The sequence below is a fragment of the Zalophus californianus genome, chromosome 13 (genome assembly GCF_009762305.2).
Source record: "Zalophus californianus isolate mZalCal1 chromosome 13, mZalCal1.pri.v2, whole genome shotgun sequence".
Lineage (NCBI taxonomy): Eukaryota > Metazoa > Chordata > Mammalia > Carnivora > Otariidae > Zalophus > Zalophus californianus.
Window position 1 is genome coordinate 30778583 of NC_045607.1, and position 16366 is coordinate 30794948.

At 38.2% G+C, this 16366-nt stretch overlaps 1 protein-coding gene across 1 annotated transcript in view; it reads right to left on the reverse strand.

The window, feature by feature from the left end:
- PLPPR1 (phospholipid phosphatase related 1) overlaps positions 1-12851 on the reverse strand; it is a 318711-nt gene extending 305860 nt beyond the window's left edge. The window contains exons 1-2 of the mRNA XM_027615766.2: positions 12802-12851; positions 11914-12038 (exon numbers count right to left, since the gene is read on the reverse strand). The gene's annotated coding sequence lies outside the window, so the exon portion shown is untranslated. The remainder of the gene's footprint in view (positions 1-11913; positions 12039-12801) is intronic.
- Positions 12852-16366: the final 3515 nt, after the last annotated feature.

Sequence of the window (16366 nt, forward strand, 5' to 3'; positions counted from 1 at the left end):
TAGGGTGACACCATGTTTCACCCCCCAGCCCACCATCACAGTAGGACTACAGAGAAAAGCAGAGCGCTCCAGTGGAGGCTGGAGTAGGGTATATCAAACTCCGCCCCCCTGTGCCCCACAGGGCAAATTTACTAGGGCAGGTCTGACTGAGCCAGCATGCAGGCCTCTCCCTCAGAAGACTAACACAGCCCCCCTGCATGTACCAAGTGTACTGATCACAGAGGACTCCAAAGCATCAGCTTCATTTCTGGTGGAAGTAGGACCACTTTCTTTTTTTTTAATTATTTTTTAAATTTTTTATTCTTATTATTTATTTTATTTGTTTTTCTTTTTTTCTTTGGAATCAGGCTTATAGTTCTTTTGTTCGTTTGTTGGTTTGCTTGTTTGTTCCCTTTTCTTGTTTTTTGGATCAGGCTGCTTTTTTTTTTCTTTTTTTGTTCTTTTATTTTCTTTGGAATCAGGCTTACAGTTTTTTGTTTATCTGTTTATTTGCTTTTTTGTTCCTTTTCATTTTCTCTTTTCTTGGATCATGCTTTTTTTTTTTAATCAGGCTTATCATAACAAACAAATCAAAGCACACTTAGTTAAATGTCCAAACACTCCCCACTGCAAGCAAAGAGGAACTCTGCAGAGGACTGACATATGGGAAAGAGCAGCCAAAATACAACAACAGAGTGCACACAGCATATGCCAGCAACATTTTCTGAAGTGCAAGGCCCTGGAGAGTGTATGACCCCTTCTTAATATAGTATTACTCTCAGGGCAGAAAACAGCAAGCTTTCATAACACACCAAAGACAGAAACCTAGACACAATGACAAGATGGAGGAATTCTCCCCAAAAGAAAGATCAGGAAGAAATCAGAGCAAGGGATTTGCTCAAAACAGATATAAGCAATATATCTGAACAAGAATTTAGAACAACAATCATAAGAATACTAGCTGGCTTTGAAAGAAGCATAGAAGACACCAGAGAAACCCTGGCTGCAGAGATAAAAACAAAACTAAACTAAACTAAAACTAAAAACTAGTTAGGCCAAAATAAAAAATTCTATAACTAAGATCAAAACTGACTAGATGTAATCATAATGAGACGGAAGAAGCAGAGGATTGAATAGGTGACATAGAAGATAAAATTATTGAAAATAATGAAGCTGAAAAGAAGAGGGAAAGAAAACTATTAGATCACAAATATAGACTTAGGGAACTCAGCAATTCCACAAAGTGCAATAATATCCGTATCATAGGAGTCCCAGAAGAAGAAGAGTGGGAAAAGGGGGCAGAAGGCTTATTTGAACAAATTATAGTTGAGAACTTCCCTAATCTGGGGAAGGAAACAGATATTCAAGTCCAAGAGGCACAGAGAACTCCCCTCAAAATCAACAAAAACAAATCAACACCAAGATATATCATAGTGAAACTTGCAAAATACAAAGATAAAGAGAGAACTCTGAAAGCAGCTAGGCCAAAAGGTCCTTAACCTACAAGGGTAGACATGTAAGGATAGCAACAGACCTGTCAACAGAAACTTGACAGGCCAGAAAACTGGCATGATATATTCAATGTGCTGAATGGGAAAAATATGCAAGCAAGACTATTATATCCAGCAAGGCTGTCATTCAGAATAGGAGAGAAATAGTTTCTAAGACAAGCAAAAACTAAAGGAGTTTGTGAATACTAAACCAGTTCTGCAAGGAATATTAAAGGGGACCCTTTGAACAGGAAAGAGAGACCAAAAGCAACAAAAACTAAAAAGGAACAGAGACAATCTACAGGAACAGCAACTTCACAGGTAATACAATGGCACTAAATTCATATCTATCAGTAATTACTCTGAATGTGAATGGACTAATGCTCCAATCAAAAGACATAGAGTATCATAATGGATAACAAAACAAGACCTATCAATATGCTGCCTTGTACAAGAGACTCATTTTGGACCCAAAGATACCTCCAAATTGAAAATGAGGGGGAGGAAAACCATCTATCATGCTAATGGACATCAAAAGAAAGTTGGAGTAGCCATACTAACATCAGACAAACTAGATTTTAAACCAAAGACTGTAATAGCAGATGAAGAAGGGCACTATATCATAATAAAGGAGTCTATCCAACAAGAAGATCTAACAATTATAAATATTTATGCCCCCAACTTGAGAGCAAATACATAAATTGATAACAAACTTAAAGAAACTCATTGATAATAATATAATAATAGTATTGCATTATTAACACCCCACTCACAGCAATGGACAGATCGTAGAAGCAGATCAACAAGAAAACAATGGCTTTGAATGACACACTGGACAGATGGACTTAATATATATATTCAGAGCATTTCTTCCTAAAGCAGCAGAATACACATTCTTTTCAAGTGCACATTGAACATTTTCTAAAATAGATCACATACTGGGTTACAACTCAGGCCTCAACAAGTAGAAAAATACTGAGATCATAACACGTATTTTCAGACCACGGTGCTATGAAACTTGAAGTCAAACACAAAAAAAGAATTTTGGAAAAACCACAAATACCTGGAAGTTAAAGAACGTCCCACTAAAAAATGAATGGGTTAACCAGGAAATTAAAGAAGAAACTAAAAAATACATGGAAGTGAATGAAAATGAAAACACAACAGTATAAAACTTCTGGGATACAGCAAAGGCAGTCATAGAGTTAAGTATATAGCAATACAGACCTTCCTCAAGAAGCCAGAAAAGTCTCAAATAAGCCTAACTTTACACTGGAGCTGGAAAAAGAACAGCAAATAAAGCCTAAAACCAGAAAAAGCAGGGAAATAATTAAGATCAGAGCAGAAATAAATGATATGGAAATCAAAAACACAGTAGAACAGATCAACGAAACTGGGAGCTGATTCTTTGAAAGAATTAACAAAATTGATAAACCCCTAGCCAGATTTATCAAAAAGAAAGGAGAAAGGACCCAAATAAATAAAATCATGAATGAAAGAGGAGAGATCACAACCAACATCACAGAAATACAAACAATTATAAGAAAATATTATGAGCAATTATATGCCAACAAATTGAGCAATCTAGAAGAAATGGATAAATTCCTAGAAACATATAAACTACCAAAACTGAAACAGGAAGAAATAAAAATTTGAACAGATCCATAACCAGCAAAGAAATTGAATCAGTAAACAAAAATCTCCCAACAAACAAGAGTCCAGGGCTGGATGGCTTCCCAGGGGAATTCTACCAGACGTTTAAAGAAGAATTAATACCTATTCTTCTGAAGCTACTCCAAAAAATAAAAATGGACAGAAAACTTCTAAACTCATTCTTTGGCCAGAATTACCTTGATTCCAAAACCAAAGACCCCACCAAAAAGGAGAATTACAGACCAATATCCCTGATGAACATGGATGCCAAAATTCTCACCAAGATACTAGCCAATAGGATGCAACAGTAAACATTAAAAGGATTGTTCACCATGATCAAGTGGGATTTATTCCTGGGCCACAGGGGTGGTTCAATATCCACAAATCAATCTATGTGATATATCACATTAATAAAAGAAAGGATAAGAAACATATGATCTTCTCAATAGATGCAGAAAAAACATTTGACAAAATACAACATCCTTTCTTGATAAAAAAACCCTCAAGAAAATAGGGATAGAAGGAACATACCTCAACATTATAAAGGACATATATCAAAGACCTATAGTTAATACCATCCTGAATGGGAAAAAACTGAGAGCTTTTCCCCTAAGGTCAGGAACACAACAGGGGTATCTAATCTCACCACTGTTGTTCAACACAGTACTATAAGTGCTAGCCTCAGGATTCAGACAACAAAAAGATATAAAAGGCATCCAAATCAGTAAGGAAGAAGTCAAACTTTTACTCTTCACAGACAACATGATACTCTATGTAGAAAACCCAAAAGACTCCACCAAAAAATTGCTAGAACTGATATATGAATTCAGCAAAGTTGCAGGATATAAAATCAAGTTACATAAATTGGTTGCATTTCTATACACCAATAATGAAGCAGCAGAAAGAGAAATCAAGGAATTGATCCCATTTACAATCGCACCAAAGACCATGTGATAAACCTAACCAGAGAGGCAAAAGATCTGTAAGCTGAAAACTATAGAACACTTAATGGAAGAAGCTGAATAAGACACAAAGAAATGGGAAAATATTCCATGCTCATGGATTGGAAGAACAAATATTGTTAAAATGGCTATACTACCCAAAGCAATCTACACATTCAGTGTTGTCCCTACCAAAATAACACCAGGATTTTTTACAGAACTAGAACAAATAATCCTAAAATTTTTATGGAACCAGGAAAGACCCTGAATAGTCAAAGTAATGTTGAAAAATAAAAGCAAAGCTGGTGGCATCACAATTCCAGACTTCAAGCTGTATTACAAAGCTGTAATCATCAGAACAGTATGGTACTAGCACAAAAACAGACACATAGATCTATGAAACAGAAGAGAGAACCCAGAAATGGACTCACAACTATATGGTCAACTAATCTTTGAAAAAGCAAGGAAGAATATCCAAGGGCAAAGTGGCACTCTCTTCAACAAATAGTGTTATAAAAGTGGACAGTGACAAGCAGAAGAATGAAACTGGACCACCTTCTTACACCATACACAAAAATAAATTCAAAATGGATGTAGGACCTAAATGTAAGACAGGAAACCATCAAAATCCTAGAGGAGAAAACAGGCAACAACCTCTTTGACCTCAGCTGCTGCAACTTCTTACTGGACACATCTCTGGAGGCAAGGGAAACAAAAGTAAAAATGAACTACTGGGACCTCATCAAGATAAAAAACTTCTGCACAGTGAAGGAAACAATCAACAAAACTCAAAGGCAACCAACAGAATGGAAGAAGATATTTGCAAATGACATACTGGATAAAGGCCTAGTATCCAGAATCTATAAAGAACTTAACAATTGGCTAACAGACACGTGAAAAAATGCTCAACATCACTCATCATCAAGGAAATACAAATCAAAATCACAGTAAGATACTACCTCACACCAGTAAGAATGGCTAAAATTAACAATTCAGGAAACAACACACAATTGCAGAGAAAGGGGAACCCTACTGCACTGTTGATGGGAATGCAAACTGGTATAGCCACTCTGGAAAACAGTACGGAGGTACCTCAAAAAGTTAAAAATAGAACTACCCTATGACCCAGCAATTGCACTGCTAGGTATTTATCCAAAGATATAAAAATGCTGATTTGAAAGGGCACACATACCCCAATGTTTAGAGCAGCACTATCAACAATAGCTTAATTATGGAAAGAGCCCAACTGTCCATTGACTGCAGAATGGATAAAGAAGATATGGTATATGTGTATAATGGAATATTACTCGGCCATCAAAAAGAATGAAATCTTGCCATTTGCAACAACATGGATGGAACTAGAGGGTATTATGCTGAGCAAAATAAATCAGTCAGAGAAAGACAAATATCATATGATTTCACTCATATGTGGAATTTAGAAACAAAACAGATGAACACAGGGGAAGGGAAGGAAAAATAAAATAAGATAAAAAGAGAGAGGGAGGCAATCCATAAGAGACTCTTAACTATAGAGAACAAACTGAGGGTAGCTATAGAGGAGGTGGGTGGGGGGATAGGCTAAATGGGTGATGGGCATTGAAGAGGGCACTTGTTGGGATGGGTACTGAGTGTTATATGTAGGTGATGAATCACTAAATTCTACTCCTGAACCAATATTACACTATATGTTAACCTAACTTGAATTTATATAACATAAATACATACATACATACGTACAAACAACACATATTAGATAAGTTAAAAAAAAAAAAAAGGAAAACCCTAAATACTCCATCAAAAAACTACCAGAACTGATAAATGAATTCAGTAAAGTTGCAGGATAAAAAAAAGTGTAGAAATCTATTATTACATTTCTATACACTAATAATGAATCAGCAGAATAGAAATTAAGAATCCCATTTACAGTTATGACAAAAATAATAAATTACCTAGGAATAAACTTAGCCAAAAAGGTGAAAGACATGTATTCTCAAAACTATAAAACACTGATGAAAGAAATTGAAGATGACACAAACAAATGGAAAGATATTCCATGTTCGTGGACTGGGAGAACAAATATTGTTAAAATGTCCATGTCCATACTAACAAAAGCAATTTACATATTTGTGCAATCCTTATCAAAATACCAATAGCATTTTTCACAGAGCTAGAACAAACAATCCTAAAATTTGTATGGAACCATAAAAGACCCTCAATAGCCAAAGCAATTTTAAACAAGAAAAACAAGACTGAAGATATCACAAAGCCAGATTTCAAGATACAGTACAAAACTGTAGTAATCAAAACAGTATGGTACTAGCACAAAAACAGAAACATAGATTAATGGAACAGAATAGAGAGGCCAGAAATAAACCCATGATTATATGGTCAATTAATCTTCAACAAAGGAGGCAAGAATATGCATTAGGAAAAAGACAGTCTCTTCAATAAATAACATTGGGAAAACTGGACATCCACATGCAAAAGAATGAAACTGGACCACTTTGTTACATCATACATAAAAATAAACTCAAAATGGACTAAGGACCTAAATGTGAGACCTGAAAGCATAAAAATCCTAGAAGAGAGCACGGGCAGTAATTTCTCTGACACCAGCCACAGCATATTTTTCTAGATATGTCTCCTGAGGCAAGGGAAACAAAAGCAAAAATAAAATTATTGGGAATACATCAAAATAAAAATCTCCTGCATAGCTAAGGAAACAATCAACAAAACTAAAAGACAATCTATAGAATGGGAGAAGATATTTGCAAATAACATATCCAATAAAGGGTTAGTATCCAAAATACACAAAGAATTTATACAACGCAACACCAAAAAAACCCCCAAATAATCCAATTAAAAATGGGCAGAAGACATGAACAGACATTTCTCCAAAGAAGACATGCAGATGGCCAACAAATGCAGGAAAAGATGCTCAATGGCACTCATCATCAGGAAAATGCAAATCAAAACTACAATGAGATATCACCTCATACCTGTCAGAATGGCTAAATTCAACAACATAAACAGCAAGTGTCGGCAAAGATGTGGAGAAAAGGAATCCTTGTGTACTGCTGGTGGGAATACAAACCGGTGCAGCCACTGTGGAAAACAGTATGAAGGTTCCTCAAAAAATTAAAAATAGAACCACCATATGATCCAGCAATTCTACTTCTAGGTATTTATCCAAAGAAAACAAAAACATGAATTAAAAAGAATATCTGTGGGGCATCTGGGTGGCTCAATCAGTTAAGCGTCTGACTCTTGATTTTGGATCAGGTCATGATCTCAGGGTTGTGAGATGGAGCTCCGTGCTAAGTGGGGAGTCTGCTGGAGATTCTCTCTCTCTCTCTCTGCCCCTCCCCCGCTAAAATAAATAAATCTTTTAAAAGAAAAGGATATATGCACACCTATGTTTATTGCAGCCTTATTTACAATAGCCAAATGTAAGCAGCCCAAGTATCTACTGATAAATGAATGGATAAAGAAGAGTGAGATATATATATATCTCACTGTGATACACACACACACACACACACACACACACACACACACACACACACACACACACAATGGAATATTACCCGGACATAAAAAAGAATGAAATCTTGCCATTTGCAATAACATGGATAGAGCTAGAGGATACAAGGCTAGTAAAATAAGTCAGTCAGAGAAAGACACACACCATATGATTTTACTCATGTGTGCAATTTAAGAAACAAAACAAATGAATAAAGAAAAAAGAGACAAACCATAAAACAGACTCTTAACTACAGAGAACAAACTGATGGTTACCATAGGGGTGGTAGGTGGGGGGATGGGTGAAATAGGTGATGGGGATTGAGAGCACACTTATCATGATGAGCACTGCATAATATATAGAATTGTGGAATCACTATATTGTACACCTGAAACTAACATAACACTATATGTTAATTATACTGGGATTTTTAAAAATAATAAATAAAAGAAAAATAATAAAACTTACTCCATTGCCCCCCCCAAAAATAAACTTAAAAGAAAAAAGTAGAAATGTTTGAATGAACAAGTCACTGGCCAGTCTGCCTCTATTTTGTTTTTCCTATTATCCATCCTGAGGAGCTTGACTTGCCGGCTGGTATAATAGCTTTTATAATATTACCCTTGAATCTCAGGACTGTGTGAAGCAGAAAGAGAATAACTGGAAGTAAATTTCTGAGTCCTGAAGAAGCTTTGAACTAGCAAAGGAAACTAAGCCTAAGAAGCTAAATTCTTCATTTCTCCTAAGATAGGTAATAAATGAAACTTCTACCTTTATCTCAAGAAGGAACCAACAAGACTTGATAAGGTAGATCTGTGAAAAGGCTGGATCTTGCCACACTCATCCTCATTCCCTCACCAACTCCAAGACACCGAACTCACTTTCAAATTGTTGAGCTTCAGAGAGTTGTTTTTAAAAAAATTTTAGTCCCTCCTCAGGTTCCATGGAAATTATTCCTCTTCAGAGGGATATAGGACTATTTAAAATTGCTTTAAAAAAGTGGCTGGCCCTTCTCATCTTTGATCACATTTTGAGAATTAAGGTCCTGACCTATTATCTATTCTCCACACTAAATCTGTGATAAAGTCTGGAAGGTAATGCTGCTTAGTTGGGGATATAATTTTTCCAACACAAACACAGAGAAACGGAGAAATGGAAGAATGAAGCAGGCTGTTGTGGGGGGGGGGGGGCTGTGGGAGAGAGAGAGAAAGAAAGAGGGAATTTCCAGTTAGATCAAGTTCCTTTTGAAGATAGAGATACTGTTCTCTCCTTCAATTCCATGAGAAAAACATACATTTTTTTAACAAAATACCCCTCAACATAAATTATTGCTGAAAAGTTTCTTTTAGTTGCACTCAAAACAACATGGAATGAAACACCAGCCAGACATAATTTATCTCCTATCTACCTATTGGACCCCAGGTATGATTTAAACACTCTCCTTTGCTAACATTAGATCTCTGAATTTACTGGCTTCCCCTAAGAACACACGCTCCAACATTACTTTTCTAACTTTTTTTGCTAAAACAAAGAAGCAAGCAAAAAAACATCATTAAGCAGCTTCCTATTATATTTATATAATATAATAATTTCTCTTTTATGAGATAAAGGTTTCTCTTTTATGAGACAAAGTGATCTTAGTAAGGTATTACACATTGAGGTATGAATGCCCAATAGTTTCAGCCACCCAGAGGTATTTCTCTTAGATCTACAGTTTTAATTTCTAATTGTTGAATTTTATGTAGTGAGAAAGGCTGATAATGACATTGTGATTCCTCTCAAATTTAACTTAAACCAACAGACCTAGAAAATTGCTGACTTTGGAACCATATTTGGGTTCCATATTAAAAACAGCCGAACTTCCCTGTAAGTTTATTTCCTCTGTCACGAAATAAGACAAATATCTCCCCTTCAGATTTGTAGGAACAAATAAGATAGCCTTTATAAATCACAGAGTGAAGTTTATGGCCTTCAAATCATATATGTGATTAGTTATGTTAATTCATTTATTTGGCAAGGTGCTGGATTTGCCTTACATTAGAAGTCACCTGCTCCACCTTTTATGAAGGACAGCCCTCAAGACATCAGGGAATTTCTTGGCTGAGAGTGGTCTGTCAGCAGTGTGTGGAACTGAAAGCCCACAGTAGGGAATGGCAAATACTTGGCACAAGTGCCATCGATCCTAGCTTCTGTGTCTACAGCATATACTACTCATTGATTGAACACTCTTTCTCATTGACCAGAGACATGGTTTCAGAGTTTTCAACACAGTAGTTCAGGTAGCCACTCCTAAGTAATCAAAACTAGCATTGAGATTAAAGCATTTTACCAGTAATAGTACAGGACAAAGATCAGCAAATTTTTCCGTAAAGAGCCAAAGAGTAAATTTTTTTCTTTTTAAATTTTTGTGCCATATGGTCTCTGTTGCAGATACTCCACTTTGCCTTCCTAGTACGAAAGCAACCATAGACAGTACGTAAACAAACGGGAGTGGCTGTGTTCCAATAAAACTGCATTTACAATAGTAGGCAGTGGGCTAAATTTGGCCCACAGCCGTGTTTGCCAACTCCAGGCCTAGAGCCTCTCCCAAAATCAAGGAGACAAATGCTGCTGAAATAATTTCAAGAGCATTTGCAAAAGAGGTATTTTGGCAGCCTGGCAAGGTGAGGAATGTAAAAATGGGCCTCCGACCTGAGGACTTCCTCTGCTTAATTCTACCTGAAATCCTGCTGAGTCTACTTTTCTCCCAATTCTCAGAGATTGCCGAGGTCAGTGTGCTCCATTGCTCTTGGACCTCAGCTGATTCAGTGAGTCTCTTCTAGCTGTTTATATCAATGTGAAAATGCACCAGCTGATGTCTCCTACCCAGGCCATTTATTGTTAATGTTAGATTACAACCCTGGGGCTTTAACCTTGAGTTTGAGGTTCCTTCCCACTTGAACTCATGATCCAAAATGTCACTGGAGATTCCCATTGCCCCAGCAATTAAAGGAACCCTCGAGTATTGCCTCCCCCATAACCATGAAATGAATTGAATTACAGATAAATGTTATCAAAACCTTCAACTTTCTTTTTTTTTTTTTAAGATTTTATTTGACAGAGAGAGACACAGCGAGAGAGGGAACACAAGCAGGGGGAGTGGGAGAGGGAGAAGCGGGCTTCCTGTGGAGCAGGGAGCCCAATGCAGGGCTCGATCCCAGGACCCTGGGACCATGACCTGAGCCAAAGGCAGACGCTTAATGACTGAGCCACCCAGGCGCCCCAAAACCTTCAATTTTCTCTTGGAGATCTCACATTGAGTCCCATGTTATATTTTTTCCAACAGGGAGAAATATGGATGGTTGGGTGTATGACATTGGGCAAGTCATTTTACTTTCCTGAGCCACAGTTTCCTCATCCATAAAATAGAGATAATACCTGCCCTACTTATTTCATAGAATATTGTGAGACTCAATACCTTTTTTATATAGGCTTATATGTTTCACAAAAGTCACATCATCCATTAAAACCCTTTTTAGTCTGCCATTCTCCTCCACCCACATCACCATAATTATTCACAACCCGTGACAAACACTGGGGCTATTACTGGAGGAATATGTCTACTCATGCAATCTTCACTTCCAAATCAGAGATGTTCGCCCAGATCCATGTCCTATCTTCTTCATTCATCACATGAAGGAGAGCATATAAAGGTCTCCGGATGGATCCCTGGCTTTCCTTACCTTTTGGTGCCAAGACCCTTCCAAGAATACAGCATCAGCAAATCAGACAACTATAAAGTTACTTAAATCCTACATGTCTATGCCAAGAAAGGTGATGATAAAAAGTTCTAAAGACAGAAAGGACTGAAGCAGGGACTGACTATTGCTTGGAAGTGTTAGGTAAGAATTATTTACCATAATAGCTTTGACTTGGGCATAAAAGCCCTTCAAATTCCAACTGAATTTCCCTTCAAGAAATATGAGTAACTAATAATTTTATTATAAAATCAAAGCTGCTGTTCTCCTTCCAAAGTCCCTAAATTGCATGGGAATAGTATATTTGATTTCCTGGAGAAATTCAGATTCGGCAACATTCCCAGAGACTTTGAAACCATCCATTTCAGAACAATCTACATTCTTCATATATGCATTTATCAAATGATTATAAATACCACCTTTTTGGTGTCAAAAGGGATCAGTGGCAATAGCTTTTGCCAAGGTCATTTAGTTCCTCTGTTCCTCAGTTTCCCTACCCTACAAACACTCTTTGGCCTTTGTAAAGTAGGATTTACAAATATCTGCTTTCTTCTTCATGAGGGTATAAAAAGGAATAAATGGAACAATACCTGTAAAAGTACTTGGGAGCTGAAGGATCCATACAGCCAAGTCCAGCAAACCTTCCAAATGATCTCCTACAAGTTAAATAGGAAGGATGATCTCCTTGCAGGCAGAATTTGTCACAAAATGATTTCTGCAATGGAAAATCAAATAATGCACCCATTATTACCTTTGCTTTTTCCTCCACTTGAGTCAGCTGTCTCTTATTAAACATAGTTCATAAGCTAACAAGGCGACTAACTTTACGATGAAAAACAGGACATAAATCATTCTTACACGGTACATTATGTTTGCTCTTCACAGGGCATGATGGTTATAATCTGTACATTCAAAAACTTGCAGTATGTTTGGCTATTTTCCCAACTGGGGAAAAATAAAGCTATTTCTGTTCAGCTGCTTAGGTCCGGATGTTGGAAAGGTCTTTCATTGCACAACACTTCCAGTAATAAATCCAAGACCCTACTCTCTTTTTTCATAGGGGGTATAAGTGTTTTGTGCAGTCAAAGTAGAAGATTAGCCACACAATTTGCTTTAGATGGGCCAAGTGAAGTGTCAAGGCACAGAAAGCATTACTCCTGCTGGAGCCTCAGCAGTAGCCACCACTCAGATTGTGATGGACAGTCGGCTGCTGAAGCTGATACCCTGCAACTTCATGGTTCTGGCCTTGGAAGGTGCTCATTTCAGCAGAGACTGGGCTTTCCATCAGACCTTCTCCTACAATGAAGACTCTCCAGGAACGGGCGGAGCATAGATGGCGGAGGAGTAGGAGACCTGGATCTCGTCTGGTCTCAAGAATTCAGGAATAGGGATCAAACCATTCTGAACACCTACGAACTCAACAGGAGATCGAAGAAAAGAATAGCAACAACTCTCTGAACAGAGAAGCGACCACTTACTGGAAGGTAGGACGTGCGGAGAAGTGACTCCGAGGCGATATTCGGGAAGAGAGACGGCGGGGGAGGGGGCCTCCATCAGCCGCTTCTGGCAAGTGATAAGCTGCAGAGCACAAAATCGGACCTTTTAGAAGTCGGCTCCGCTGAGGGACGTCGCTCCAGTGGCTAAGCGGGGGGTGGAACCCTCGTGGAACAGTGTGGTCTCAGGACCCTTGGGGTCACAGAAAGACCAGGGGTGCCTGAGTGCAGCAGAGCTCCCAGGTATCAGAGCAGGGAAGCTGGCTGCAGAGACGGAGCCGAGGCGCGGGCTCTCAGCTCGGGGTTGCCATAAACTGTGATCGGTGACACAGTCGGGCCACTGCTCCTCCAGCAGGGACCCAACAAGTGGCAGATCCGGGGAGACTCTCCTTCCTCCCCCAGGAGGAGCAGCGTGGGAGCGCACCGCAGGGATCAGCTGGGTTTGGAGACTCCACACAGGGTCGGGTGCCAGAGATACAAACGCTCGGTCACAGGCCGGGTGAGCACGGAGTGTGGCCAGAGACCAGGGAAACAGGAGTGACTGCTTTTCTCTGGGGGCGCACTGAGGAGCAGGGCCCCGAGTTCTCAGCTCCTCCGGGCTGAGATTGGGAGGCCACCATTTTCACTCTGGTTCTCCAAAGCTACACCGAGAGCTTGCAGGGAACAAAAGCTCCTGAGAGCAAACCCGAGCAGATTCCTTAGCCCGGAGGACAAGGGCGGGACAATTCCGCCTCCGGCAAAGACATCTGGGAACCACGGCAACAGGCCCCTCCCCCAGAAGATCAGCACGAACAGCCAGCAAGCCAAGACCAAGTTTACCTATCTAGGAGAACGGGAGAACTCCAGCGCTAGGGAAATACTGCAAATAGAATTCATGGCTGTTTTACCATGATTCATTAGTTTTTCAAAGTTAATTTTTTAACTGTTTTTTTCTTTTTCTCTTTTTCAACCAACATCTTATCAATCTCTTTTTTTAAAAAAAACATTTTTTATTTTTCATTTTTAGAGTCATATTCTATCCCTTCATAGTAGTTACCCTTATTTTTGGAATATATATATATAAGTTGTTCTCTCTTTAAAATTTTGAGATACAGTTTCTTCTAACAGATCAAAATATACCCTAATTCACTAGTGTATGGCTTTGTTCTAGTCTCCTGCCTGATCACATTCTCTCCCTTTTTTTTCTTTTTTTTTTTAAATCTTCTTCTTTCTTTTTTCAAACAACTTATCAATTCCACTTATAAAATCTTTTATAATTTTCATCTTTACAGTCATCTTCCATCCCTTCATTGTATCAACCCTTATTTTGTACATATATGTTTTTCTTCCTTTAAAATTTTAGGAGGCACTTTCTTCTAACAGACCAAAATGCGCCCAAAATCTAGTGTGTGGCACTGATCTATGCACTAGCCTAATCATATTTGATCATATTCTGTTTTTTTTTGTTTTTTCCGTTTTTGTTTGTTTTTATCTTTTTCTCTTTCTTTTTTTTCCTCTTTCTTTTTTCTTTCTTTCCCTTTCTTTTCCCCTGGTTTCAAGTCTTTTCTGATTTGTATAGAGTATATTTGCTGGGGATGTTGTTAACCTGTTAGCATTTTGTTCTTTCATTCATCTATTCTCCTCTGAACAAAATGACAAAACGAAAAAAATTACCTCAGCAAAAAGAACAAGAGGTAGTACCATCTGCCAGGAACCTACTCAATACGGATATTAGTACAATGTTGGACCTAGAGTTCAGAATCATGACTTTAAAGATACTAGCTGGGCTTGAAAAAAGCATGGAAGTTATTAGAGAAACCCTTTCTGGAGAAATAAAAGAACTAAAATCTAACCAAGTCGAAATCAAAAAGGCTATTACTGAGGTGCAATCAAAAATGGGGGCACTAACTGCTAGGATAAATGAGGAAGAGGAGAGAATCAGCGATATAGAAGGCCAAATGATGGAAAATAAAGAGGCTGAGAAAAAGAGGGAGAAACAACTACAGGATCACGAGGGCAGAATTCGAGAGATAAGTGATACAATAAGACAAAAAAACATTAGAATAATTGGGATCCCAGAAGAAGAAGAAAGAGAGAAAGGGGCAGAAGGTATATTGGATCAAATTATAGCAGAGAACTTCCCTAATGTGGGGAAGGAAACAGGCATCAAAATCCAGGAGGCACAGAGAACCCCTCTCAAAATCAATAAAAATAGGTCAACACCCTGACATCTAATAGTAAAACTTACGAGTCTCAGAGACAAAGAGAAAATCCTGAAAGCAGCTCGGGACAAGAGATCTGTAACCTATAATGGTAGAAACATTAGATTGGCAACAGACCTATCCACAGAGACCTGGCAGGCCAGAAAGGACTGGCATGATATCTTCAGAGCACTAAATGAGAAAAATATGCAGCCAAGAACACTATATCCAGCTAGGCTGTCATTGAAAATAGAAGGAGAGATAAAAAGCTTCCAGGACAAACAAAAACTAAAGGAATTTGCAAACACGAAACCAGCCCTACAAGAAATACTGAAAGGAGTCCTCTAAGCAAAGAGAGAGCCTAAAAGCAGCATAGATCAGAAAGGAACACAGACAACATACAGTAACAGTCACCTTACAGGCAATACAATGGACCTAATTCATATCTTTCAATAGTTACCCTGAATGTAAATGGGCTAAATGCCCCAATCAAAAGACACAGGCTGTCAGATTGGATTAAAAAACAAGACCCATCGATATGCTGTCCGCAAGAGACTCATTTTAGACCCAAAGACACCCCCAGATTGAAAGTGAGGGGGTGGAAAACCATTTACCATGCTAATGGAAGCCAAAAGAAAGCTGGGGTGGCAATCTTTATATCAGACAAATTAGATTTTAAAACAAAGACTGTAATAAGAGATGAAGAAGGACACTATATCCTACTTAAAGGGTTTATCCACCAAGAAGATCTAACAATTGTAAATATCTATGCCCCTAACATGGGAGCAGCCAATTATTAAGGCAATTAATAACAAAAGCGAAGAAACACATTGACAACAATACAATAATAGTGGGGGACTTTAACACCCCGCTGCCTGAAATGGACAGATCATCTAAGCAAAAGATCAACGAGGAAATAAAGACTTTAAATGACACACTGGCCCAAATGGACTTCACAGACATATTCAGAACACTGCATCCCAAAGCAATGGAATACACATTCTTCTCTAGTGCCCATGGAACATTCTCCAGAATTGATCACATCCTAGGTCACAAATCAGGTCTCAGCTGGTACCAAAAGATTGGGATTATTCCCTGCATATTTTCAGACCACAATGCTTTGAAACTAGAACTCAATCACAAGTGGAAAGTCGGAAAGAACTCAAATACATGGAGGCTAAAGAGCATCCTACTAAAGAATGAATGGGTCAACCAGGAAATTAAAGAAGAATTAAAAAAATTCATGGAAACCAATGAAAATGAAAACACAACTGTTCAAAATCTTTGAGATGCAGCAAAGGCAGTCCTAAGAGGAAAGTATATAGCAATACAAGCCTTTCTCAAGAAATAAGAAAGGTCTCAAATACACA